This window comes from Oryzias latipes, chromosome 18, assembly GCF_053564925.1.
Source record: "Oryzias latipes strain Hd-rR chromosome 18, Olatipes_Hd-rR_3.1".
In the NCBI taxonomy this organism is placed as follows: Eukaryota; Metazoa; Chordata; class Actinopteri; order Beloniformes; family Adrianichthyidae; genus Oryzias; species Oryzias latipes.
The window spans coordinates 3,615,260-3,642,500 of NC_136254.1; the positions used below are offsets into that span (position 1 = coordinate 3,615,260).

Consider the following 27,241-nt stretch of genomic DNA (forward strand, 5'->3'; position numbering starts at 1 on the left):
TGGAAGCTCAAACTCTGATCTGTTGCTGGTCAGCAGGGTTTCTGGAGGACACTGACTGAAAAAAGCAGAACAAACTCCCAATATGTCTTGTCTTTTTTCACATGCAGCTATTCTTCCATGAAGTTTGACTTTCTAGAGTTGAGCTTAAAGTGGTTCTATGGACCTGCAGTTTTTTCAACTGAGCTTTCTAGGAAAAAACATGTTTTGTTTTTGTTTTTTACCCGTTTTCTCTCCTTGGCCCTGAGTTGTTGGATTTTTTTCTGAGTATCTTATTATAAGTAAAAATTCATTTTGTATGAACTGGTCATACTTTTTGTCATAGTTTGTGCTTTTTTTCCCAAACTTTAACATAGAGCACATTTTTCTCAGTCCTGGCACCATATCTAAAATTAGAACTAGTTTAGGACAAGCAAAAGTGGATCAAAGTAGGAGACAGCAGGCTTTATTAAAAAAACACTGGGGGCAGGACTGGTAGAGTTGAGCCCAGGTAAAGCAAGGCTGAGGCTGAGAACAGGCATGAGGGACCAAAAGGACAACTGATGATCTGTCACCAAGGGGGAGAACAAGCTGGATTGTTTCCTGTTGGAGCTGTCAGTCTTGATTAGAAATTGGCTGCAGGTGAGGGGGACTAGTAGAAGAGCCAAACCAGGAAGTCAGAAAGTCCATGCAGTCCATGCAGAGAGACAGACATACAGGGAAATGACATGGATCCTGACAAAAAAGTTTTCTTTGCTACACTTTTTAAGTTATTTTTATTTATTTTTTAAGCTCAATATTTTGGCTATAAGGGTTAAAGCTGTCGTCAAACACACACTCCCGCTTCCCTGAATGTCCCTTTGCCTTTTGGTTTCTGCCCCTGCTGGTCTGTCAACATGTCGTGGGACCAACACGTGAGGTGGTAAGTGGACAGCCGTGACCCTTCCACCTGCTTGCAGCACACAAACACAGAAATCCACGCTGAGCCTCAGAGTTACTGAGGTGCGATCACTCTCTTACCTGTCAAGGTTGTCGGCCTCTCCACAGATGGCAAACAGATAGAGGAGGAAGAGAGAAGGCCTCAACAGAGCTTCCCTCTGTCTCAGTCAGCACACACACTGTTCATGACGTCTGAGGCTTCAGCTGAATGCCTGTAGACCAAATCATCAAACTCAAGTATTTTAAGAACAGGGGGATTTTGTTCATTAATTAACACCACACTTCCTGTTCCTGTGAATTCAATACAACCTTTGATATTCTCGACCCAAATGTTGAACCTGTCATGTCCTGCTGCCGTATAGACTGAAAGATCTGTGGGTTTTCACAAGTTTTTTTTTTCTATTTTGCACCTTTGGGCAAAAGTTTGACTCCTGCCACACACGGAAAAATGCACTTAAATTGTCACACGTATAGTGCCCCCCCCCCCCCCCACACACACACACACACAATTTCGTTTGTTTTTTTGTTTTTTTTAAACGTCAAAAAAATGAATGAAATGAAATGAAAAAAAATGAAATTAATTTCTTAACCCTTGTGCTATCCTAGGCACTTTGACATTGGGAGTGGGGTCATCCACTAGACAGTGCGCTGAACTTTTTTTCTGTGATCTTCACTGGTGTCCATGGATTACATGAAATCATCTTCATGTTGGATAAAGATCCACCTGTGTCACGCTAGGGATAACACGTCATATGGACCCCATAGGATAGCACAAAGGTTAAGGGGCCAAAAAAAACAAAAATGAAATCCACAAATGGATCCAAAAATTGTAACAATTTTGTGGGATGGCCATACATCTCACTTTTCACTTTTGTGTAAAAAAAATACTTTTGTTTGAGCAATCTTCATGAAACATCAACACTCGGTAAATGCTACAACAAGAAGCTTCCATAACCTGGAATCTACCAGAAAATCACTGTTCTAAGAAATAAAAATTCTCCAAGGGATTTCCATCTATTGCCTCCTAACTCCTCAAGCATCATTGAGAAGCCACTTGGGAAAATGTGTTGGAATTTAGAAGTTGTAGATTTTGAACGGCGTTAGCGTGGCGAGTTCACAAATGTGACAATTCCTTGTTGTTCGCACACTTTTTCCTACAATTTTGTGAAAGTTAAATGCATGAATTGTTGGCTCAAGCTGAACAAAACGATATGACATACAATATGATTATATAATGAATGTGGATGTGGTTAAGAAAAAACCTTTGTTGCCAAGGAAATCCAAAAGTTTACTTTTGTTGATTCTTTCAGAAATTACATAAACCTGTTTGTCACCCAAAAAAATGATGGTTGCTATGGAGATAAAACCAACAGAAGAGCCGCTATTTTGCAGGGTTTTGAATATGTAACTGACCAGGGCTGCAGGGGGAGAGGCTAGAGTTAGGGGAGGTCAAAAGGTTCTGGTGAGGGTGGGAGAGGGCCATATGACGCCACCTGCAGCTTTCATTTTGTTTCTTTTTTTTGTCCCCATAATATGAATTTACTTAAAAACTGAATCCAGATCTTGAAACTCTGAGAGCAAGTTTGGATTTTTTTTTAAATCTGTCGAAGATTCCTGATAGAAGAAAGGGAGAGCAACTGAAGCTCAGTCACTCCCATCTCTAAATGGGTTACTATGGCAGTGACTGGACACAAATTCAGTTTAAACACCTCTTGTTCTAAAGCTAATCTGGACCGCAGAACCACTGAAGAAGGGAGCAAAAACAAATGAGCATGGCTGTGGTGCAGAAAGCCCGTCTGTGGTGGACAGATTTGGACAACTCTAAAGCCTGGAATAAGAATTTGGTGGTTCGAGGACGTACTGCACGAAGAGGATAAAGGGGACAAGTTTTCAGGGAAAGGTAGCGAGCTTTAGCATGAGCATTATTTATAGCAGCCAGCTTCTTTCAGAGGTCACGCTGTGTCGGTGGAATGTAATTATGTGGCGATTGGTGAAGTGTGCATGCCTATGTGGCAATTTATAGGAAAGTTAGTCCTAATGGATGGCAACGGATCCCTTCCATTCCAGTGGCTGCGCATACACAGGCATGCTTAAAAATTCCAAGGTCTTGGTGCACGCAGGAAAAAGGAGTTATGCTGACAGCGAGGAGGTGGCAATGAATGCATGGCCCAGTGCAAGGAGAGGGCAGAGGAGCCACTCTCTGTGTGACTGATCTACTCACGGATGCTGCCCATCCGATTCAGGGTTAACGCTGCAGATATGAGGCTAATAAATGACTCTGATTTGCAAATGCTATTTCCCCTGAAGCATCTGGAGTTCCGTCATTGCAGCAGTTGTTTCAGGACAAAGTCTATTAGCAAAAAATCTTGACAAAAAACAACCGTTTGGGCTGGTTCTGAGAGTTGAAAGTTTCAAGGTCACTAGGCGTAAGTAACCAGCGGATTAATTGAGTATGCTGAAAGAGTGCAGGCCTGGCAGGAATTGTTTGCTCATAGTCATAATTAACTCTGGACAGAGATTAGGATTATAACATTTAGGTAATCTGGCCCGTGAGTCCCTAGCCAGTAATGGTTAGGGGAAATAGAGAAGAATGGATTGGTAATGTCTAATGATGAGCAGCTGCAGTCTGTATGCATCAGCCCCATCCAGACAAATAAACATGCAGTCACCTCATTGCCTTGTCCCTTCATTGTGACAGGGCACAGAGTAGGAAATCATTTTTTCCCCCACTTATTTCGCTCAATCTGATTCTCAGTTTACAGGGTGAAAGCAATTTACTCTGACGCTATTTCCCTTTTTGTGTGTGTGTGTGTGTGTATGTGTGTATGAAGTTTTTACTTTACCCAATAGTCCTCAGTCTCCCCATAGTTTGAACACACAGTTTGCTTTTCAGAAATGCAACTTGCAACTATAAAAAAGTGATCAGATGTCTGAGCTCGGATGCATTCATGGCTTCACTTTTGAAATTGATGTCATTGACATTTGACACAGTTTGGCTGATGATCCTTATACGGCGTTCAGACATGTCTGTGGAAATGATGGAGAGAGCCTGGTGCTGCACAAGGTATTTGCTACATTGGACAGTAAATCGAGTGAGGTGAAACAACAAACAGCTCCAGTTTTCTTTCAATTCATCCCCCACATTTCCTATTATCGTGCTAAGTGTTCTGGCTTTGTAAAGGACACTGCTGCGCTGGATGGACGCTGCTGGAATAATACGGGATTCTTGTGCAGGTTTAGCGGAGTGAATGCTATCAGAATTGAGGTTTTTCATTTTAATTTGGGAATAATTAATTATGAATCCAACCCAGTTTTTATGACGTGAGGATAATACGACACAATTGTAAACAGATCCCTCGGGGTGTGCAGTAAATATTTAAAAAAGCTCCACAACCCGTTTTCTGTCGGTGCCGCCTATCCTGCCATCAGCTCCACGGTCATCGACAACTGTTTTGTTAAATTGTACTCAGTTCTTGTAATGAGGTCGAATCCAGCTTTGCAGTAAAAACAGACTTAACGGTTTGCTTGAATTCAAAGCACAGCCGTAAATCCTATTTCAAAGTATGCTTCCTCTTTTAAGTAATCACAGCACAGAAGTGTCTCTCTGTCCGCCCACACTAAGCCCTAGGTTGCTTCAGTACGGACTTCTCAGATTGTTGTTTACTTCCTTTTAAAACTGATTTCAGTTGCATTGGTGCTGTGAACTAACCATGAGCAGCACCGCAGTCATTTTCCAAATGCTTGGATCTGTATTGCAGCCATCCAGAAGCTAAATAATTTCTGCAGACAAATGATAAAGAGGAGGTTGGGGATTGCAAGCACCATCCCATAAATGTTTAAGAAACCCAGTGTTACTGCAGGACTGGCTCTCCTGTGAAGCCTCAACTCTAATTGTTCTGACTTGGATGGCTTGCAGTTGTGCATGCATGCACACAGTTGTGGGTTTACTGATCTTATTCTCTCCATAATCATAAACAGATTATTTTTAATCTTACATTTCTTTTGTGGTTCTGTGTTCCCAATAATGCTACGGTCACAAATACATACCGTGCAATAGGGAGGCATCGGCAAAATTTTTAAGATCAACCTCTACAACTGAAAATCGTTAGCGTGGTCATGAATTTAGACAGCGGCAGGCAGGGGTACTGCCTTTATGAAATCAGGTGACAACTGGGCAGCCAAAGGGCGGTCATGGCCCAGATCGCCGACCGCCAGCAGCTCTGATTGGATGATGTGTAAATGTCTCCGGATGGGGGCCCTCCATATCATGTCCCACTGGCAGCTGGGAGTGGCCCGGAGGCATATAAAAAATGGATCATTCTGCACCACTGCTCTTTCGCTGCTCAGATTTTAAGCACACATTATAAATGCGTCAGTCTACAAATTTACAAAATTTTAGACAACATGCCTCCCAAGAAAGCACAATGTTCTGTCTCCTTCGTATTCGTCTGAGCATCAACTGTAATTTGTCGAGACCCAGGTCTCAGAGTCACCGTGGTGCTATCAACGCCATGATGAGTTGCAACATCAATGTCTTCTTCCCATTTGGATCCACGGTGGCCGGGATCGCCTGACCGTCAATACATTGACATTAGCCAATGTCAACAGTTCTTGTCGAGTGCCGTCCCTGCTACCGTCCGATTTCTAACAATCCAATGGTGGCAGTGGGATGGCAGCACGGGTCAAGGGGGTGCTTGGAGGGTGGCAGCCTGAAATCGGCCAATTGTCAGTTGATTCTTGGGACCTTGGAGACCCTCCTATCACTCACTTATCCCACTGCTGCCCTCCTGCCATCCGCCTGTTACTGGACTGTTTCCCTCCTCCTGGTTACAAATGCCACCGCGAGGCCACCTGCACAATTTGCTGAAAAACAATCATTTAGGTTGATGTGTGGCTTTTGACACGTGACCGTAGTCTAATAGGTCCAGAGTTGCTATCAGCTCGATTGAATTATGTTTCCACTGACTCAGTGGTTTTTATTTTCTGAAACTGATAGAGATGTCAACTTTAAATTAAAGTTTTATTTAGATTTCATTAAGAACTTTTTTAACCCTTGTGCTATCCTAGGCACTTTAACGTTGGGAGTTGGGTCATCTAGACCCACTAGACAGTGCACTGAACCTTTTTTCTTCAATGATTTGTGATCTTCACTGGTGTCCATGGATTCCATGAAATTTTTCCACCTTTATCCACCTTTGTCATGGTAGGGAGAACACGTCAAAGTAAGGGTGGGGTCACCTAAGATAGCACAAGGGTTACAGAACTGTGAAACACGACAGAGAAGACTTGCTGTCATTTTGACCTTTTTTTTTTTCCTTAATCCATGAATGTCACTGATGTCCTTCAGGGCTCCTTCCCTGGCCCACTCCCCTGTGGTACCGCTCACCTTCCTCCTTTTTTGCGGGTGAATGAGGAAAAATGACTGTGACATTAGATATTGATTCCACATTAACTCGTTGGGCTTCAGACGCATTGATTTCTGTCCTGGTCATCTCTTGAGCACGCACAAAAAAAGAGGATTGTCCTCCTTTTCTTTTTCCTGAAAGGTACCAAAGGTTGAGCAAAAGGCAAACCATCTGATTTAAATGAATCTGACTCATCAGGAGTACAACTAGAACCTTCTTTATAGAGATGTGATTGAGCTTGTCACAATGTTGTCAAAAGTTTTGGAATTTTGTAGCTTTAAGTTAATTTATTTCTTAATTGTTATCGTCTTTCACTGATCAGCTATGAAATATCAGATTTTTTTTCTAGCAAACATTGATTTAGGTTGACACTATCATGATCGATCAGTCAGTCCTCTTGGAAGAGACCTAATGTTCCACTGACTCTACTATTTTCATTTTACTTTCTCAAAGACGATACAACAATCTGTTGACACTCAAATGATAGTGAAGCCCCTTTAATTCTTTATTTTGTGTGCATTTTTCTGTCATGAATATTTATACTTTCACACTTGACTAGCTGTAAAGCAGTCAATTTTGGCAGAGCAGCAGAAAAGCAGCTGTCGTGTTTGAGCTGATCACAACATGAGTGTGATAAGGCGGGTGCCTCTCTGAAAAATATCCACACATTTCATGGATGATGAAGCAGTTGCTGTGATGCATGTCTGCCAATGTGCTGCAAAGAAAACAACAATATGAAGCGCACCCCTACAGGATTATCTCACTAAAGCCATTGATCTATAGAATTCAGGAACAATTCTACGCCTACAAACAAAACCAAGATACTTCAGCTAACGTCTGTCTTTTATATTTATATATATATATATATATATATATATATATATATATATATATATATATATATATATATATATATATATATATATATATATATATATATATAACATTTCAATGAAGCTTTGAAATCTCAACTGACGTTAACACACTACAGAATATTTTAACTCATCATAAACAATAGTTCTGTCGTTTCAGTTCATTTGTTTAAGTACTGATACCCATTCCATGGTTGACTTGGATTCCCTGCATTTTTATTTTTAGGAAATTTTCTGCAGCTGGAGAAACTTGTTTGACACAAGGTTTATGCGTGCGTGCGTTTCTGCGTTGCTGTCAAAAGTACAAGAAGTTTAAACTGTTAACACATTTTAAAGTCAATTATTGTAAACATTTAAAAGCTACATTGTTTGAAAAATGGCCTAATGGCCCAAGGAACACAAATAAAGTGTATTTTTCTAAAAAGTTTGGAAGTTTACGGTTCTTGTTGGATTCTGGTCAGTAAGAAACTGGACCAATTGTTCATTTAGTGTTAAAGGTTCTGCGGATGCTTGGTCCAAGGGCTGAAAGGTGAAGTACGCAGCTTCATTAATTGTAACTCCATATATCTACTGCTACTAAAAATACAGCATTAAGCTACAAAAAATTCACATTTTAAAACAATTAATCTCATAAGGCCTCAACAAATTTGGGGTGACTGTGGTTCACAGCTGTCATTGGTTACAGGTTGGCACCCTTGTTAGGCAGCAGAACTGCTATTGGTGTGTGAATGGGGGTTGGTGGGTCAATGGGACTGTGACTGTAAAGAGCTTTAGGTCTTTGAGGAAGGCAGAAATGTACTATACAAATATAGGCCATTTACCGTGTAAAACATTCAAGTTGTAGCTATGTGTAGTATGTAGTATATAAAAAATCGTATATAGAATCGTGTGCTTCACTAACATTGAGAACTCATGAGTTTCAAAGTGTGTCAGTAAGTGTGATCAACTACATATCGTCAGATGTTTTGGTGGCAGGTCATGAAAACTGAGCTTAACACTTAAGTTCTTAGGCAGTTTCCTAAAATCAATGCTCCATTTATTTTATGATGAAATGTTGTTTATAAATGGAAGCAGCTTTGGCTCAGGACAGTGTGTGGGGTCAAAAAATACAAAAAAGAAAACATGGAACATTATCCTTTTTTTTTTCATTTACAAGCCCCCCCCCCCCCCCCCCCCCCCCCTTACAAAGTTTGCTTTAACCAAAAATCAAACAAAGGTCGTTTCAGTCTCAATGTTTTGCCATGTTTGGAAAAAAACCCAAGACCAACACATGGATGGAAACAGCTGAAAACAGAGAGCTTTGTGTTTGAGACTCAGTGACCTTTGTAATAAGATGACCAGTCCTGAACACGTGTGCACACCGGATTTTAGAGCATCTTTCTGCTAGCTTGGTAAAAAAAATGTAATTGCACATACAAACAAGCTAATGGTTTATAGAAACTCAACAGACTGGATAGGATGATTGCCAGAAAACAAAATAATAAAATGATGTAAAAACCCATTAATCCTCAAACAGAAGTGTCAAATACATCAACATGAAGAGAGAAACAGCGCGGACATATTAATTGACCTTCTCTGAAACTGAACCACAGCAGCACTTTTAATCTATTATCAGTGATGAATGCCTAGTTACACATATTTAAACATCTTATTCATCGCAATAGTTGTAAAGTTATGAACGCAGAAACGTGAAAGAACCGTCTAACCTCCACGGAGCAGATCCATGACTGTCGGATCTCTCTAAGGATTTTTGACTGCTGGTCATGACACTGATCTGCTATCCAAAGTTTGTGTCAGTTTGTAGAGAAAAGCAGGTCGTCCAGGCAAAAACTCACAGACACATGAGGAACGTGGTCATCAGGCGGGCGTGTAGAGCTGTGGGAAATGACCAGATGGCTGAGGAAGAACTCTGGGGATTGTTGGTGTTGTGTTTAAATGCAGACAATGAAGTGATTAATGTCTATTTGCTTTATCGCTACAATTTGTAATAACTGTGTTTTAAAACCTCTTGGTGGGTGTTGACATTTGTTTACAACTGAACGATGCAGAGATTGATGATAGAAACTAATGGAGTATCTATAGGACTTAAAAGTTCACTTTGTAGTCAAGCATGTCAACACTGTTGAAACCTTGAAGTCCAACCATAACTGACTGACACAGAAAGCCAGTGGAACATGAAAGAAAAGTATGATAGAAATTGTACTTTTACAGTTCTAAGTTGAAACAAATCATGAAAGAATGCTTGTGTTAGAATAATAGTAAAGATTGGTTAAGATAAAATTACTGAAACATATTCAAACATATTTTCCGTGGTGTAGAACAAACTGGATTATATAAATGGTCTTTTTTTTTTTTTTAACTATAAGGTGCACCGAACTGCAAGGTACATTGAGCGAGACAAAAGAGACAGTCCATGAGTCGGTCAGACTCTAACCATGTTCACAGTAATTCTAAAACGTTCTAGAAAAAACAGTCCGACACCGCTTTACTGTTACATTAGCGTATTTTTTCTAATAACACCCAACCTTGGTGCGACTTGTATAAAACATAGACTCATCCTCTACACCTGGCTGGATGTGTGGGCGGTCTGCCTTGCTCAGGCTGCGTCAGTCCCTTCGCCGGAGATGTTCCAGGGTACAGGTTTATGTTCCAGATACAGATCTACATCTTCAAATAAATGTGGTTAATTTAACCTCTTCATTGTGCTTCTCCTTTGACAAAAAAGAACACAGGGAGAATGGGGGCTTGTCCGGGATGTCAAGAGGTTGGCCATTAACTTTGCTTATGAGTGGAGTACAAAGGCGTGACTAAAAGCTAAGCAGGATTGAACATCCTAAATAACTTCAGACCCAGAAGTGCAGTATGTTTAACAGATTTCCTAAATTTTGGGGGATGGAAAATGTCTTTTGTTAAACGGGGACATGGGAAGTAAAGTGAATAGAAAAAAGGGGGGTTGACTCAGATGGTGTACAGTGGGTGGACTGTAGTCCTTTCCTTCTTTAAATAAATGTGGTTAACCAGACCTCATGGATTGTGCTTCTCCTTTGACAAAAAAGAACATGGGGAGTCGTTCTAGGATGGGATATCATGTCTCAACAGCATGCGGACAAATATATGCAAAACTGATGATGATTCGATGATGCGTGTCCAACAAAAGTCATGAAGCTAGAGAGAAAATTCAGTGAAAGATTAAAAAGACAAAATGTCAGCTGGCAGTGCAGCTACTGTTGCTGCCAAAAGAGGAAAATCGAATTGCAGCCCGCAAAGCATAGCAATGTTTCTAACAGCTGGTGGAAGAAGTGTGTGTGTGTGTGTGTGTGTGTGTGTGTGTGTGTGTGTGTGTGTGTGTGTGTGTGTGTGTGTGTGTGTGTGTGTGTGTGTGTGTGTGTGTGTGTGTGTGTGTGTGTGTGTGTGTGTGTGTGTGTGTGTGTGTGTGTGTGTGTGTGTGTGTGTGTGTGTGTGTGTGTGTGTGGAGGGGGGGTTCAACAACAGGAAAAACAGACTGGACAAATGAAGTGAGTGGTGCAGAGGAGAGCCTGTAGGAATGCCAAGGGGACCAGCTGTGATGGAATCGAAACATAGTGGGATGATGTGGGAAGAAGACTTAGACTCATAGTTTGGAATGCATGCCAATCTGGAAAGAGGGAAGTATTGATAGATGCTGGCAATGGTGTGAAATGGAGAGCGTGTGAAGAAAGATATGATCCTAGAAGAAAGCAGGTGGGCGGATGTGTGGGTGAGATGTGGGCAATGTCATGGCACATGACATTTTTCTTTTGCTTTCTTCTTTGATGTACATAAATATTCCTAATTCACTATCAGTACTACAAAATACATGCCTAAAATGTTCAGAACAGCTCAGTGTGTATTTAGAGAAGGCTCAGTGGATCTGTTTAGGTGTGATGTTTTTGTTTTTTTTCCACTGGCTTATGCGTGAACCTTTAATATTTTTAAATATTTGAAACCTCGTTTTGTGCTGAAAGCTGTTCTTCTGTGTGAGTGAGCACATCACAGAAGCAGAGTTGAAAGTAGCTATGAAGAGACAGCTTCAGCAATCAAAGCAGAAAGAGAATCTTTGTTGGCATGCGGCAGCAACAAGACGGCCAGTCAATGCTAATTTCAATAAGACTTTAATTATTGGTGTCAGAGCTCTTTTGAATCATTTTGTGCTGTGTGTGCAATAAAAGGCGCAGAGGAGAGGGGAGGCTGAGAGGCTGTTACAGTCGGGATTCTCAGCACTAAAATATTAATGAAATATGAATGGCAGGCAATACTAGGAAAAGGCTTGAGAAGAGATAAAGGGGGAGAGAAATCAGAGATAGAAATGTCTCCTCTGTATTATTGATTTGGACGGCTTGAATGGAAGGGAAACTGTAGATGGTATTTGCTGAAGAAAAGCTCAATTTTACATGTAGATGTTTCTATTTCTTGCATAGTTTTTGCACAGGAAGCAGTCTTTCATAAATGAATTGGCTGGATTAGTTTGTAGAGTTTAGATTATATTAAAGTCCCACTTTTTTTTTTTTCTATCGAAATTTTTTTCCCAGTGGTCTCTGAATTGTTGGAGGGACTTGTAGTACAGGAGTTACAAATTTCCCAGCATGCCTCTGTTCACACTCTCTTTTGCTAGCGACAAGCACCTCACAAGCCCAAGCTAACATTAGCCTAGCAAAAAACTGGAATATTGGAGGTGTCCAGCCACGCACAGTTTAGCTGCTCAGATGGGGAAAATCAAAATGTACATGGATCTATTTGTCTGGAAGTAAAATGATTTAGAATTGCAGCGAAGAATACGAGACTTCGGCCCACCCACTGCAGTAGCTGTGTCATAAGACAGAGCTTTTTCAAACATCCGGTTTTCATCTGCTACTGATCAAATGGAATTTGAATCAAGAAATATTCAGAAACGCAGTTTTAATTTTAAATTGTTTTGTACATGTCATGTTGGTAGAAGAGAAAAGATAAAACATAAACTATTACAAAATATCACAATTCCCAGAAAAACCTCATCTTATAGTTTAGATATATATAAGCACTGATAAATGAATCAAAACAAATAATGTTAACAAACTACAGTATCTCTCCAATATCTGATTATGACACATCTTTTCAGATCATGGAGAGCTGTAATTACTTGGTCACAGCATTTCTTTGACCCCATAACTTGTTGAAGAAATGCTCCAATAAAGTGAAAGGGGCGTTCATGCATGTGTACATGAGCAGTTTGACGGTGCAGTAATTAGTAGGAGCCTTTCGCTCAAGTACTAATAAACAGTGACTGTGCTATGTGTAATATGTGCAACACCATATCATGCACTACTTCTTTAAACTTTCTCTATTGATATTTATCATTTTTTTGCCTCATATTTATTACCTGTTTGGTTAATATTTATGTATTTGTCGTTTTTCTATGAAGCTTCTCATTTACACAGATTAAATTGTCTTGACGTTCAATCATGAAGCTGTGTTTTTGTTTTAGCAGTTTTATCTCCACTTGTAGTTGACTTGTTTGCTTATGTGTTTGTGTCTATGATTCTTGCATATATTCTAGTTTTGTGTCTTTGTACAGTAATTTAAGTCATCAGACTCTTTTTCTTTTTTTCTCTTCCTTTTTTGATCTGACGAATGATCTGATTTTGCTTGGCCAGCATGAACTGCAGCCTCACTTTCCTGTTTCTAATTGACAAGAGTGGCACCGAATCTGTTGCTCAGCTGCTGGGCCCATCTGTTTCAAGCTTCTATGTGCTTTTTCTTCACAGGTGGTTCTTTCCATACTTCGATTTTAGTGCTAATTTGAGTTAGTGCTGCCTTTCTGTCACTTGAAAATAAGTCTCGATGCTTACCTGACCTTTGGCGTCCAACCAAAAAAACTGTCACTGAATGAATATTCATCTGATGTCCAATAAACCAGCAGTTTATGAATAGCTGTGGGTTGTATGGTACCAACAGTGCTGATACATCCTTAATTATTTTGCTACTGTTTGCCGATGCTTCTGCAGGTTGTCTAATCAGGTGGGTCCAAGTGGCTGACTAAATATTGAGGTCACACATAAACGTAAAAGTTTTATTGAGAAAAACTTTACGTGAAAATCGTTATTGTTTGCTAAATCTGGCACCTTATGCTTTATGTTGCTCAACATTCCCATCCCAAAACATCCATCAGTGTGAACTAAAAGGGACTTGCTGGACATTATGGATGTTTCTAAACCATAAAACAGTTACACTAACTTAAAATCCATTCCACCAGTATCTGATCGAGTTGTGTTGATGCTTCAGTTATAATGAAAAGGGATTTTCATTTTGTCAACGTTATTAGAGGAAGTTACAATCCCCTCAAACACATACCTATACACTCTTGCTCTGTATCGTCCATTGATTATATGAGAGGACTGGACTGAGTGTCACATCATTCACAGAAAATTAATTACTTCCAGTTTTAACCAAATGAAGTCCATTCATTGACTTTTTTTCATATAGTCATTGTCCTGTTGACGCCAGATGACCACAGTTGGTGATTGGTCTGTGTCAGTCTGATTTAACATTTCTATGGCAACCACTCTCACCAATCATTAGTGAGCTTGTTGGAAGTCCACACCCCCTCCTTTTGAAAGCAGGCAAAGGAGAATCTGTCAAATGTTTTAACGTTCAATGTCAGACATCATACTTTTATTGACTTGAATAACTTGCACTACAGAAAAAAAGTGCCCTCATGCCAAAAAACTGTACAGCAAAATGGTAACAATTTCATTTTAAAAACCTACCAATCACTCAGGAGGGCAGAAAATAGCAGCTTGGTCATTGAAAAAACCCCTGCAAGTTTTCAGACCCATCACTGACATAAGTCATCCCTTCCATTTTCTTTGACCGACAGCAGAGCAGATCTTACATTAGCATGCTGTTGTTGCTAAGTCCAGCCGCAGACAGAGTCAGGAAACCATTTGCTCACAACATCCTCGGACTGTTTACCTGTAAAGGTTGACAGAGTAACTGGTTGAGCCGTGGGGAAATTATACAAGACTGATTTTTTTTTTTTAGTCATTTCTTGCAGTTGTTTATTGTTGTTGGTGGTCTTTATTATGCTGTATTTGAAATGAGCTGAGGAACCTTGAAATTCCTTTGAAGTAAAGAATTATTAATCTATCCACACACAGATAAAAAATACACCGCGCACAATGAACCTCCCACATGTCTGGTCCCTGTACCTGTAGCTGCGGTTGCATGGGCAAAAGTAATCGGAATAAACGCCGGGTCAGAATAAAAATGCGTCATGTAAACACGCCGTTCAGAATACTCTGCCTCGATCTGACTCATTCGGATCAAAATGTCCTTCCAATTGAGATAGGTGGGTTAGGCTGATTATTGATCCAGTTGTGGTGCAAATAATTTATTCCAATCGTGGGTCACTACTGCTTTTACGTCATGCATAGACGATGTGGCGCTCCAGACAAGGCTGTTGACCACAAACGGGCTGCTCTGCCCGAGTGAACCATGTCTCTGAGCGGTGCAGCCGGACTCGTAGCTTCGTCTTTGCGAGCATGGGAGGGTGCTCTGTTAGGGTGTCCTATGAATGCAGAATCGCTGCTCCACACAGTCCTGAGAAACTGTGCGAACAATTATGTGAATTTGTGTTTCCACTTGTGTCCAGACACAATAAAGGCAGATGTTATTTCCACATATTAACGTGCAGCCAAGATGCACATTTAGATGCCACATTGACCGCATGGATTTTAAGTGCATGACTGCATCCACAGCTGAATGTTCTGGACAGTAATAAGCCAATTTTTACCCTTCTTCCAGGTTTGTGCGGCCATGAATAAAGCACTGGCTGTGCATATTTAGAAAATTATGAGGAAACAGGCACTTAATAATAATCATAACAGTAATAAAAGCATGTTTATAAGATCATCTCTCTCTATGCCGCAGCTTTGTTTGTTTACAACGGAACTCGCCGTTGTTTCCAGTATTTTAGATAGTACTGCGCATGTCCAAATGATTTATTGCAATGGAAAGTGTGGCGTATGTAAATGTGTGTTATAATCAGATTAGGTTTTTCTGGACCCACAGTTCAGTTCTAATCCGATCTTTGATCCGATCAAAGACATTTTGCATGTGTAACCACAGCTACTGTTGGTGTGGTTTCAGTGAAGCAGCACTAGTCCTTTAAGCCTGAAGATCATTGGAAGGGAAGAGAGAATTAGTGACAAAGATGGGGCCTAATGTCTAATTAACTCACTGCCTTTGGATTGTGGGTGTCCTTAAACCCAGGGCAGTTGATGACCACTGGCTGGAAGAAAGGCTGAAAGGGAAATTGCGTCTGGACGAGAGGGAACAATTACGTAAAGAAAGAGCATGCTGAGTCACAAAAAGAATGACCCCTCTAATCTGGGTTTACACAGCATTTTCATTTGTTTTCTACAACTTTGTTCTAGCTGGAGGAATTTCTTTACCTTTGATTTCACTCCTCTAAATGAGTTTTACTTTGTTGCAATTTTTTAAAAACTTTTTTGTAATGCAAAAGTTCAATTTACTATAAAAAAATTCCCTCTGAAAAACAAACTTCCTTAGACTTATAAGACAGACAGGAAGAGATCCTGGGGCAGGAGCAGAGGGAGGCAATGCATTAGTGTTTAATTAGACCAGGCATAGAGTGCTGTCTGCATGTATCACACAGGCTTGGCCTGAAGGGAGACGCACAAAGCGAAAGTCACTTTCAAGCTCGACTAATATAATGGGGCCCTCATGGGACCAAGCAGGGGGTAGATACCCCCCTCCCCCTCTTTCTCTCAGTTCTGCGTCTTTAAAGGTGAGTGTGTTCATCTTAAAGTCTTGCAGTGCTCAACCTGTTTCAAGGTTGGCGTGGGCCGTGAGGGTAGTGCGTGTGTTTTCTTGTTATTGTCATCCCGAGCCGCAGCACACAAATAAAGCCTCTCGCTAAGCCTGCTGTCATATCATTCTTGTGTGGCTAAGCAGGATGTTCAGTGAGTTGTGAAATTGAAATGCAGCCTTGGTTATTAGACAAACAGCCTATCACCCACACTGCTAGTTCAGTGTCAACAGCCATTCTAGCGTCAACTAACAACACAACTCATTTTTGATTAAGAACAACTTTGTGTCTTGCATGTGCTTGATTTTGAGTTTCTGCGTAGGAGTGCCTTTATTCCACATTTGGATGCCGTCAGTGTGCAAACACAATATTTATGGTGACATTTTCTGATGAAAACTGTGTTTTTAACCTGTCCTCGTGCCATTTTCCACTTGATGGAGAACATTTATCAAGAAAATTGGGCTTAAAATTACATTTCTGAGTTTATCTTTCTTCAAATGGTTGTGAATCAGGAGCAGACAAAAAAAAATGCTGTTTGAAAAAGATGGTAGGTGCGTCGTAGAAAATACACTGAGCGGGTCACAAGCTCCCTGCTCCACTCCAATCTGATGCATCCACGTGCAGACCAATAGATCCATGAACGTCTTTGTTTTCCTCGTCTGAGCTGGAATCTGGATCTAAACTGGACAGCTGGATAGCTCCTGCTAGCCATTTTTGCTGCACCGTCAATGTTTGTTTGGGGTTTTTCAAGGGCTGTAAGCTAGTGTGCAAACAGGTTATGGCAAGTGGGGGAAAGTTCCTTCACACCAACAGTCCCGCCCACGACTCAGAGGCGCATTTTCAGCGAATTCCTCTCTATGTCCTCAAAAACAACACAGGCTTGTTGACTTTGGCTAAAAACTAAATTTTATGACCACTGGGAACAATTTTAAAATAGATCAAAAGAAAAATCTGAAAGTTTAAAAGAGAAATTCAGGCTTTGAGCTCTCTGAAATCATCTGAGGCTTTTGCCACTCACAAACAATATAGCTTTTGTGGTTTTATTCACCTTTTTACTCCTTAACACCTGAGTTTATCTCTAGCTATGAAAAAAAAAGTCACTTGTGGTTTTGCTTACAAGTTGATGCTAAATTGAGGTAATTTTGGAGCCAAAGTGGTTTGATCCATATTTTCATTAGTAGGCGTTAAGGAGTTAATGTTCTGTTTCTGTGGATGGCATAAAAAAAAGAGAAAAAAGGACTAGTATTTATTGGCTTGTAGTTTTTTATTTCGATCAGGTTTATTTTTATGGGAAATCCATTTAGCCAGTAGACTTGGATGAGTTTGTCCACCTTAAATAAAGTTGTGCAACAACCTGGGGGAGAATGATAACTGAGGATTGGTAAAATCCCAATGGGCTGGTAACATTTCAGAGTGATTACTCTGGTCTAACAACACAGCCCCGCTGCAGGCTGAGCTCATATAGCTCCACGCAAACACATCACATTCTTGGACCTACATGGAGTCAACAGCAACTTCTGCATGAAACTGCTGAAATGTTATGCACACGAGAAGTCAGGTTGCTGTTGTCATTACTGGAGATAATAAAATGCATTTCTTTTTGGTAGATTTTTGCTACAGAGTTTCTAATCCCCTTTATTTCTATTCCTATTCCTGCAGTAAGTCATAAACCCCTCAGCCACAGGAATTCATGTGAAACAGACATTTAATATCAAGCAAATCTAGATTATTATTTCATGAAATGACTTTAGACTTGGCAGTCTGTTGCTTTGCTTCATGGTTGGAGTTCAGCACTGCTGTAAATCTGTGACCACATGGGGCAACTTTCTGAAAAGCTCATCATTAGTGTTTCAGGACCTGCTGTCACTCAGCAGGTGTTGGAACAAAAAAATAGATGGCCATTAGGAATTCAACAGCAGCACCTTATTAGGAGCTGTGTCCACCCCTGCTCTGGTTTAGCCTTTCTTGTAGCAGCATTTCCTCTGTTACGGTCTCTTAATCTTTCAGTGGAAGAGACACGAGGCAAAGGAAAAATTGCTTAAGTGGGACTTTTATTTCAGTAATTCAACATCAAGCAAGTTCTGCATGGATTGTGGCTCAAGCTTGTTCTGCATGTTCTCCTCAAAGGATCAGCTGCTCTGGCTCCTATGGTGCTAAAATGAAAAAGAGAAGCTCAGAAAGAGTCTGAGGCGGTTGCAGAAATTTGTTTAAGGAAAGGAAATGTACCTTTTTTTTTTTTACTTGTCCTGTCCAACAGCTGGGCAAACAGATGACAGCTGAAGGCCTCTTGTGTTGGACATATTTTATTTTATCAACAGGGGTTATGAATCTTCTGACAAACCAGATGTATGTCTGAATAAACCCCTTTTGTAATCGAGGCCAAACTTTATTGATTTTAATCCTATTTTTAAATCTTTTGTGTTGGACCGGGCAGAAAGGGAAAAGAGAGAGGGATATTAGAGAGGGGGGGATAAGAGGGTGATTTATAAGCACTTTGTGTTATATTTTTATATGAAAAGTGCTTTATAAATAAAGTTTGATTTGAGTTTAGAAAGGGGGGGGGGGGTAAAACCATGAAGCAGCATAAAGCAACACGTTTCTGAGTTATACTCATTACGGTGAGGTTCAGATGTAATACAAGTCTATAAGGGCGGGGCCTGTCCACACACACTCAAATGTTATAAACACACCTGTTGGCTCCAAAAAATGTTCAGATGTCAACATGTACACAATACAAATAATGTTTACACACGCATACGTATGCCTTCAAACCAGCTAGTGTGAAATATTTCATTCAATCACGCAAAATATTAGTGCAAAGGTGAGCTAACACCTGTGCTCAGGTGAGTGTTTATATTCTTCTAAAATGGATGATGGAATGTGTAAAGAAGGAGGGAGACTTATTTAAAAACAGTAATATGTCATCTGCATAGAGACTAATTTTATGATGGCTGTGTTTGGTTTTAATTCCTTTAATGCTCTCATTCTGTCTTATTGCCGCAGTTAGAAGCTCAATAAATATAGCAAAAAGAGAGGGAGGGAGTGGGAAACCCTGTCTGGTTCCTCTTCCAGAAGAAACCTGTTGGAAGTCTGTCACTTTACTTTCTTTTTTGTTATTTGTCTTTTTTTGCTATTTTAGATTTGTTGTCTGGGCATAAAAAAATTGACGAGGGCAGTTTGAAGATGCACCTACTGTCTTTTTAAACTGTGGCAATATGGATTTGGATATATATTAATGAAAAGGCAAGTATGAATTTGTTTATTTGGAGTGACAATTTTACTGTTAAATGTTTGGCATCTTTCAGGTGAGCTTGGGTCTTAACTGGACAAGCCCCTCAGGTTTTTGCCCTGAAAGAGGGAAACGTCTTCTGTTGAGTGCAGTTATCTCACCTACTTCAGTCTAACATCTTGATATTTGTGTTGATTCATGTCTGTGCATTTCATTGACCAGCCTCCAAGAGGGAAAGGTTAGCATGAAGCTAAAAGGTTTGCAACACACAGGAGGGTTAAATCCCATTTAAGCTGTTGCATTCTGTTTGTTGTCTTGCCTTTAAACTCTGAGCTGATAATTATAGCAATCAATGCTAAATGTCAGGTGGATCATTGATCTTGAGCTTTGAAAAAGATTTCCTCACATCTAATGTGTGTTTACTATTTCACTTAAGGGCTTTATTTTGAGCATTACTGGCATTTTCTGGTAAGCTTGCCAGTGTCTTATCGTTCTACATTCAATCCTTTTCTTATCTAGACAGAGCTGTGTTTTTCTATCGTATCCATTTGCTGATTCGCATTAAAACAACAGAATTTCCTTTAAATTTAGCTCACCGTGCTAGAAATGTGTGTATTTCGAAATCTCAGAAATGTTTAAAATGGAATAAATTGGTCTCAAAGTTTTGGATTTAAACAGACACACAGGGAAAAAGGCCTCATCAGCACTATCCGATGTGAATAAAGGTTCAAGTAAATGCAGAAACTGTCAACTGTTTCTGCGACTGTATTATAGACTTCTGTTCAGCCTCTGTTTGAACCCACGTACAGTAGAAACCGTACGGCAGACACAGAACACTTGAAAGGCAAATAAGATCAGAGAGGTGACAGACAAGAGTGCAGAGAAGGGTAGTGCAGTTCCCTTCAGTGTCTGATGTACAGAGCTCCACCTTCTGTCACCTGGTTTTCAAGGTAAACCTATTCAAGCAAACCAAGAGGGAACCGGAGAATTCAATCCCAGCTCACTTTATTGATCCCTGAAGGAAAATTAAAGTTACGCCACAGAGCCGTATCCTGCAAAGACTCGAGGGACTGTTAAGTTCAAGTCCTGATTCTTTATTGCTTATTGAATTGTGCTCCGGCATTGTTTCCGAGGGTGTTGGAACTGGTTATGCCTCAAAGAGCAGCAGATTTTTGGGGGAGATTTTCCTTGAAGGCCACGTTTCACAAGCACAAAGTAACTATAACAAAACGGAAAGCAAAACATCTGACCATGGAAGCAGAAGCTGTAAATAATCCAGGAGTCAACTCATGTTCTAACTCCAGTCCTTCAGACTAATGATTTAAAAAGTTCAGTGCAAACATATAGCAGCTGCAGTTGGATACTTTGTTTTTTTCTGAAAGTGGACATTAGGTGTTCTGAGCATCTAAGAGCACAAGTTTAGTTTTTATTTAAGAAATGACAACTCCAGGAATTCCAAGAAACATTTCCAGGAAGTTCCAGCAGTGCATCAGATTTTAAGTCCACATTTTATAGTGTGCTTTAGGAAAATTAGAGCACAGTGAGAGATCTCACCTTCTGTTTTAGAAATTGTTGTATCCCCCTCAATTACTTGTATCACAGCGGTAGCGAGAGCACTCTGCTTTTCATCGACTGGGTGTTGGTCCTCAGACAGAGCATCATTTCCTGGAGTTTGTGATCCAGTATGCATCTAAAGAGTATTTCCCTGAACTGCATCCAAGCACCACCTCAGTGCAGTGGGCAGAACATAAGTCACCCAGAACTGGTAACAAAGAGGTGAAGACGAGTTTATCAGTCAGTAACATTGTGTGGTCAATCTGGGACAAAGCCAGTACCAACAATGTCAAGAGCGACAGTGCATTAGTCAAGACTGCAGTGGGCAGTTGGACCTGCTATTGGTAACCTGGCGCAAACAATACTATGACGCAATTCTGCTCTTTCGAGAATTGAAAAAAAAATGGTTATGGTTTGGCACAAGATTTAGATGCCTTAAGGTAGCTTAAAGTCTGAACTTCTATTAGAAAATAGTCCTCAGTTAAAACATATTTTCTGAAACAGGACTTAAACAGTTTTTACTGCTTTAAACAGTTTTAACTCGAGCAAATACCACAAAGCTAAAAAATGTTGACACCTGTGAAAGACCATTTACTAATTGGTGCTTTCCACATGAAGCACCAATTAGTAAATGGTCTTTCACAGGTGTCAAACTCCAGGCCTTGAGGGCCGGCATCCTATATGTTTTCCCACCAACCTGCCATCAAAGCTGCTAATTTGCTAAACAAAACTGATCCAGGTCAATCAGACACGGCCGGATTTCTGCCAAACTAGGCCTGAAGTCTGAGACCTCTGGTCTAGATTAACCCTTACAGCTAGCTGTATGTTGGTTAATGCCCAAGATGAGAGTGGGGAACATCAGTGGACCCAAAGTTCACACCTGAGATGTTGACTCAGAGGATGAGCAACGTTAAACTCTTTAGTGTTGTTCTGGTTCATCTCACGGATTTTGGTCGTCTTCCTTCTGAGCCTAAACTTGATTTCCTGAGTTAAAGGTTTAGAAATGTTAAATGTTTAGAAATGTCTGCTTCCTGGGACGGTTCCTGGGTCGTTGTGGTTTTTATTAGAAAAAGTTGTCAAACATTGGGAATGGTTATTACTGTCAGACCACTGCATTTGATTTAAAGTCACATTTGATTCAAGTTACTATTGAATTCAAATGTGACTTTTTACATTTTTTTCAAATTCCCATTCCAAACCACTTTAGTTTAGTTTCTCACTATTTTTTTTTAAGATTGATCTATTCTTATTTTTAAGCCTAGATCCTATGAGATGCACAGTTTAATTTAATTTCTTGAAAGTAGAATAAAGTTATGAGAAATGCATATTTTTTTAAAGGTCGGGATCCTATGAAATTTTCTTGCATTCTGAAACCCTCTTTTACAGGTACATAACATCAGTTTAATGTTAAAGTATTTGGAGAAGTATTTTCTGTTACTTTTACTAAACATTTTTCAAATTATTTCTTCAATTACTGGTACATTTTTTTTTTATTTCTCAGCCAAATATAGGTTATAGATATCCCTGACTTTAGTCTGTTTTAGCCGCTGGTCTGCAGATTTACATCAGAAGATTTGCTAACCAGAACCAATAACATTTGTGTTTTTGTAAGCTGTCTTTGTGTTTGCTTTATGAAGGACATCTCTCACCAGCATTTGATCTCACCAAAGATAACTTTAATGGAAAAATGTGGATCTTTCAAAATCTATGAATTGAAGAAAAAAAAAAGCTTGTTTTTTTAATAAGAAATCAATAAGAAGATGCACAAAAAAAATCAAGTTTCAGAAAACAGTGTTTATGCATACTGTTGTGTGGCAAATAATACATAAACAAAAAACTTTTTTTATGTATACAGTTCACCTTCTCATTCATATGAATGGGAAGGTGCAGGTACAGACTCTTGGTCTGTACTGTATACTACGTTGTATTTTCAAATGTGAAATTAATCAATGCTAAAATGATTAAACTTGGTTTGGAGGGAAAGCCTCCAGCTGAGGCTCACATGGCGTATTTGCTGTGGCTAACTAAGAGAAACCCTTTTCTGTTATCCTTCGGCTCAGCAAACAGTTCGGTCGGTTCTGATGCCGTAGGTCTTCTGGCAGCAGCTGGCACAGCCCAACGTGCGTCTGAGTGACGGGCTGCGTTCAGAGCAGAGGGGGGCAACAGAGAACTCTGACTCTCCGTAAATGAGCTGCAGAAAATACAAATTCTAACCCCGACATCACTGGATTACCATCAATCTGTGGATCAATGGGCTCTGTCGTCACCAGCTGTGGGGCAATAAAGGGAAGACCTAAATGGAGCGATGGTCGCAGGTTAAGGTCATGGTTTGAGGACGAGCGACTCATCAAACATAAAAACTTCTGCATTAAAAATAAGCATGGGAACATAATTTCTTCAAGTGCTGCATACTTCTGAAAATGAGATAAAAACAAGTTTTGCCTTAAACTATGTTAAATTTCTAGAATTTTAATTATACTAATAGAGTGCAAGTTCATTTCAGCAGTGACCCTGCAGGCTCGGGAGGTGACGACGAGAAAGCAAATTCAAAACTAAAACCACTTTTATGAGACAATCAATTTTCCCCTCAGTAGTCACAAAGACACTCCTACCTGCATGTGCAAGTCTTGTTCATTTGTAGGAAATATGAATCGCACTGGAATGGAGCAGTTGGCAAGAAGGTCCTGGTTTGAGTCCCAGCTGGGAACTGTTTTTGTTTAGTTTGCGCGCGTGGCTTCTTTCTACAGTCGTGGAAACAGTTTTAAACGTGTTTCATGGGTTTACTGCCGTCTCTCAATTGTCCTTAGGAGTGCAGTGTGTGGCCCTGCAACAAACTGGTGACGTGTTTAGGGTGTTCCCCACCTTTGCCTAACAGCAACTACGTCAGCTCCAGCAGCCCCGTGACCCCAAAAGGGATTTAGCGTGTTCTGACGATGGATGAATGGATGGAGGAAACGTGTCTGCATTCTAAGCACAACAGTATAAGTGGCTTAAATAAATGCCATTTGCATTTCCGATTACTGTGATATATATTTGTTTTTGGCTTCTGCTTCATTTTATAAAAATCCTGAATGTTGTTTTTAAACACCCACTCCTGTTCAAATTGTTTTGTTGTGTGTGAAATATCTCCTTTTAGCTTTTTTTCTAATCATAGAGTACATGTTTGAAGGCTTAAAATTGCATTTTTGAATATTTATTATTCAAATCGCTATGAACCAGGAGCAGACAAAAAATTCAGTTGGAAAAGCTTGAAGGTGTGATGTAACTACCGCAGGCTCCCTGCTCCGCTCCATTCTGAATCTATCCGTGTGCGTCTCTGCTTTCCTCGTCTGACCTGGAATCTCAATCAAATGTGTACACTTGAATATTGCTCCCCATTTTTGTTGCACTGCTAATTTTAGGTTGAGGGTCTGCAAGCTAGCGGTAGAGCACGTAAACAGATGGATGACGGAAAGGGGCGGGCTTACTTACATTTTTTTTTTCCTGCTAAAAATGGCATAAGAGTAATTAAAAGCCCACTGGAAATGCATTGAAAATGGATCAGAAGAGGATCGGAGTGGGACTTTAGCTCTTAATGCCAATGAGGGCAGATTTCGGTTTGAGGATCAATCACATCACCTCTGCAGTTTCTCTGCACTCCAACCTCAAATAATGGAACTTTAACCAGCTTTCTCATGCTGTGTCTTAGATCCTTCCTGTTACTTTCCAAGTGATTGTCTTTCTTTCTTTGTGTTTGCTTAAGTCCTCTGCAGCAGTCAGATTCACCTTAAGGCTTTCCAAACGTGCAGCTATATCAGGATAAATTCTTTCCCAGTGCCTTTGGGCTGTAGATTCATGTGTGTCAGTTTGATACTTTTTTTTTTTCCAGCTCAAGCTTTTGAGCAAGTTCTAAAACTAGCCAAATGTTTAATAAGAAAACAAGCGTTTCGCTGTGCCTTAAAGCTAGCATGGAAATGTAGCCACTGTCTGTGGACCCAGCAGGCCTGTTTGATTCATGAAGCAGTGCCTAAGCTTTCAAAGGCTGCTTACATTTCCCACTGCTCTCTCTCATCTTGCCTTTGAATCATTCCTCCAAACCTCTCAGATACTCTCTCTGCAGGGTGGATGGCACTCATGGAAAGTTAATAGAGGGTGACTGTATATGCACATGTGGGCGTGCGCGAGAGCACTGAGGAAATGTGATGTGACGAGCGGATTTGTCAGCATGTGGTCATCTACATTCGAGCTGCCTTTGGACACACACATGCGTGCACACTGTTCAATCTTTTTTGTATTCCCTCCTTATTTCAATTCCACTAAATTGACCTAATCACTCCCAGTGTGAAATCCAGTGGGCCAAAAATCAGCGCGTTAAGGTTCATTATGCGTTGACTAATGCGCCACACGTTCGGATGGAGCTACTCATGCAGCTCATCTTATTAAACCTGCTCTTTTTCTGAGAGGAATCCAATTTAATAACACATGCTGCACCACACTTGTGTAATTGCAATAACCAAAGATGGGCAAAAAAATGTTGCTGATATCTGAACGTGTTGCATTCATGACCCACAGATCACGGTCTGGGAACAGCAACGTCGTCACGTTTTCCCCACGCTGTTAGCAGCGCGTGGCTCTCGAGCGAAGCTGTGACATTGTGAAGTCTGTGTGGGCTCTGGATGGGTCAACATGCAACACTTGGATGGGAATTCTTTCCTCTCTCCCTTCACACTTCCCTTTTACTGCCAAGCTCTCAGAAATGGAGCCCCCTCGAACACAAAGAAGGCCAGACAGTGCAGAGGACGATCTGCTGGCTCCTATGACTGAAGCAGCGTACCAAGTACTAAGCAGTGGCAGAGGTCAGGATTAGTGAGACCTGCTTGGTACTGAGCTGTTGTGAGAGATCAAAGTAGAGACATTTTTAGACTAAATAAAGGCTTTTTATACTTTGTTACACGTTTTACTTTTATTAACTGAATGGTTAACACATTTAGCTTGCATTATTGAATCCTGCAAGCCAGTTGAGACCAGGTGCTTCAAAAAACGATGTCAGAACTTTTCCACTGAAAAAAAAACAAGGCTAGAAAACAAGTCCTGACCACCAAAAAATGTAGATATTGTATTTAAGGCATTTAAGCCCATGAGGGGCTTCCCTGTCCTGTCAATCATTGGCCTGGAGCCCACACAGGAAACCCCCCCTAGGGCTAAATGAGTTGTGTGCATCTGGGCGCTCCGTCTGATTATTATTCAACTTTTCATTAAAAGGACTACATTCCAATAGAGTATTTTGTCACTTTCCTCCTAATCCACGAACACGCAGAGGTCAGCAGGTGCTACCTCACAGAACACGGAAGAAAAAACATGATTCCTTCAAAATACTGCTTCGTTTGATCTGTTTAACAACAAACGTTTCGATTTTTGGGGCTTGTTTGCGCAGAATAATGCAGAACATTTGCAGGTGAAAACAAACTGCTGATTTATTTTTGATGTTCAAAAGTTCAAAATTTGATGTGATTTCAACACCAATTTTAATTTAGTATGTGAACAAAAACACTTTACATATAAAAGGTTTTTTAAAATAAACAAAGTTTTTTTTTTTATTAAGAAATTATAGATTGTTGCACTAAAATTCAGTCAAATAGGTTCTTTTTCCCCCTGAAGATAATTCAAAAATTGCCTTAAAGAAAACCGATTTAGGGATGTATTAAGTCATTCCTCTATTGCCTAAATAAAAATGTGCTCACTCGTTTTTGAAACTTGTTTTTCTAATCTCAGCTCCAGCATCAACACCAGGAACTGCAGTAACCACTATACAACAAAACAGAGGAACCACAAAGTGACAGCTCAAAGAAGGAGCATGGATTTAAAAGAAAGCAGCAGACTTCTGATCCAAATGTATGTTTCCCCCCAACAAGCCCTTGCAACAAAGAGGTCATGCTTACTTCCACTGGGAGTGAGCTGCGGTTCCTACATTTGTCCTCCTTTTTGTGTTTATGCAGAGTTTAACAGACAGTTTGGATTTGTTCCATGTAATACGTCAGGTTCTGCAGTTCATCCTTGACTCATTCGTCACACAACTTTATTTATCCTTCACATTGTTTTAACCTTTTTTATTTAAATTTGAAAAAGTCTGGTGTTTTTTTTGTAGTCTACTCATCAACAATTCCCTACCCTGGAGGCCTCTGTGATTTACAAAATACTTTATTTCATCTTTAAAGTTGCTGATCAGAAAACTGTCTGCCCATCTGCACAGGACGAACGATCCCTTTGTGTTTAACACCAACTCTGAATCACCAAATAAAGATGCGTTGCTGCTTCCAGTGACGCATCTTTTCAGGGCTCCCTGTTAGCTTGAATAGGACACATTCTCATGTCTCGTCTTTCCTAGGTCAAAAGGGTCTCCTCCTGCACTTCTACCAATGATAGATGTATACCTCTGTGTGTGCCTGCATGTAATCGGAAGGGT

General features: G+C 40.3%; 1 protein-coding gene across 12 annotated transcripts in view; it reads left to right on the forward strand.

The window, feature by feature from the left end:
* nrxn2b (neurexin 2b) overlaps nucleotides 1-27,241 on the forward strand; it is an 806,770-nt gene that overhangs the window by 315,241 nt on the left and 464,288 nt on the right. The window contains exon 1 of one of the 12 annotated variants that reach the window (XM_023965857.2): nucleotides 763-898. The exons of the other annotated variants lie outside the window; for them this stretch is intronic. The gene's annotated coding sequence lies outside the window, so the exon portion shown is untranslated. Of the gene's footprint in view, nucleotides 1-762; nucleotides 899-27,241 lie in introns of those variants that run through there. 12 annotated transcript variants of the gene reach the window in all.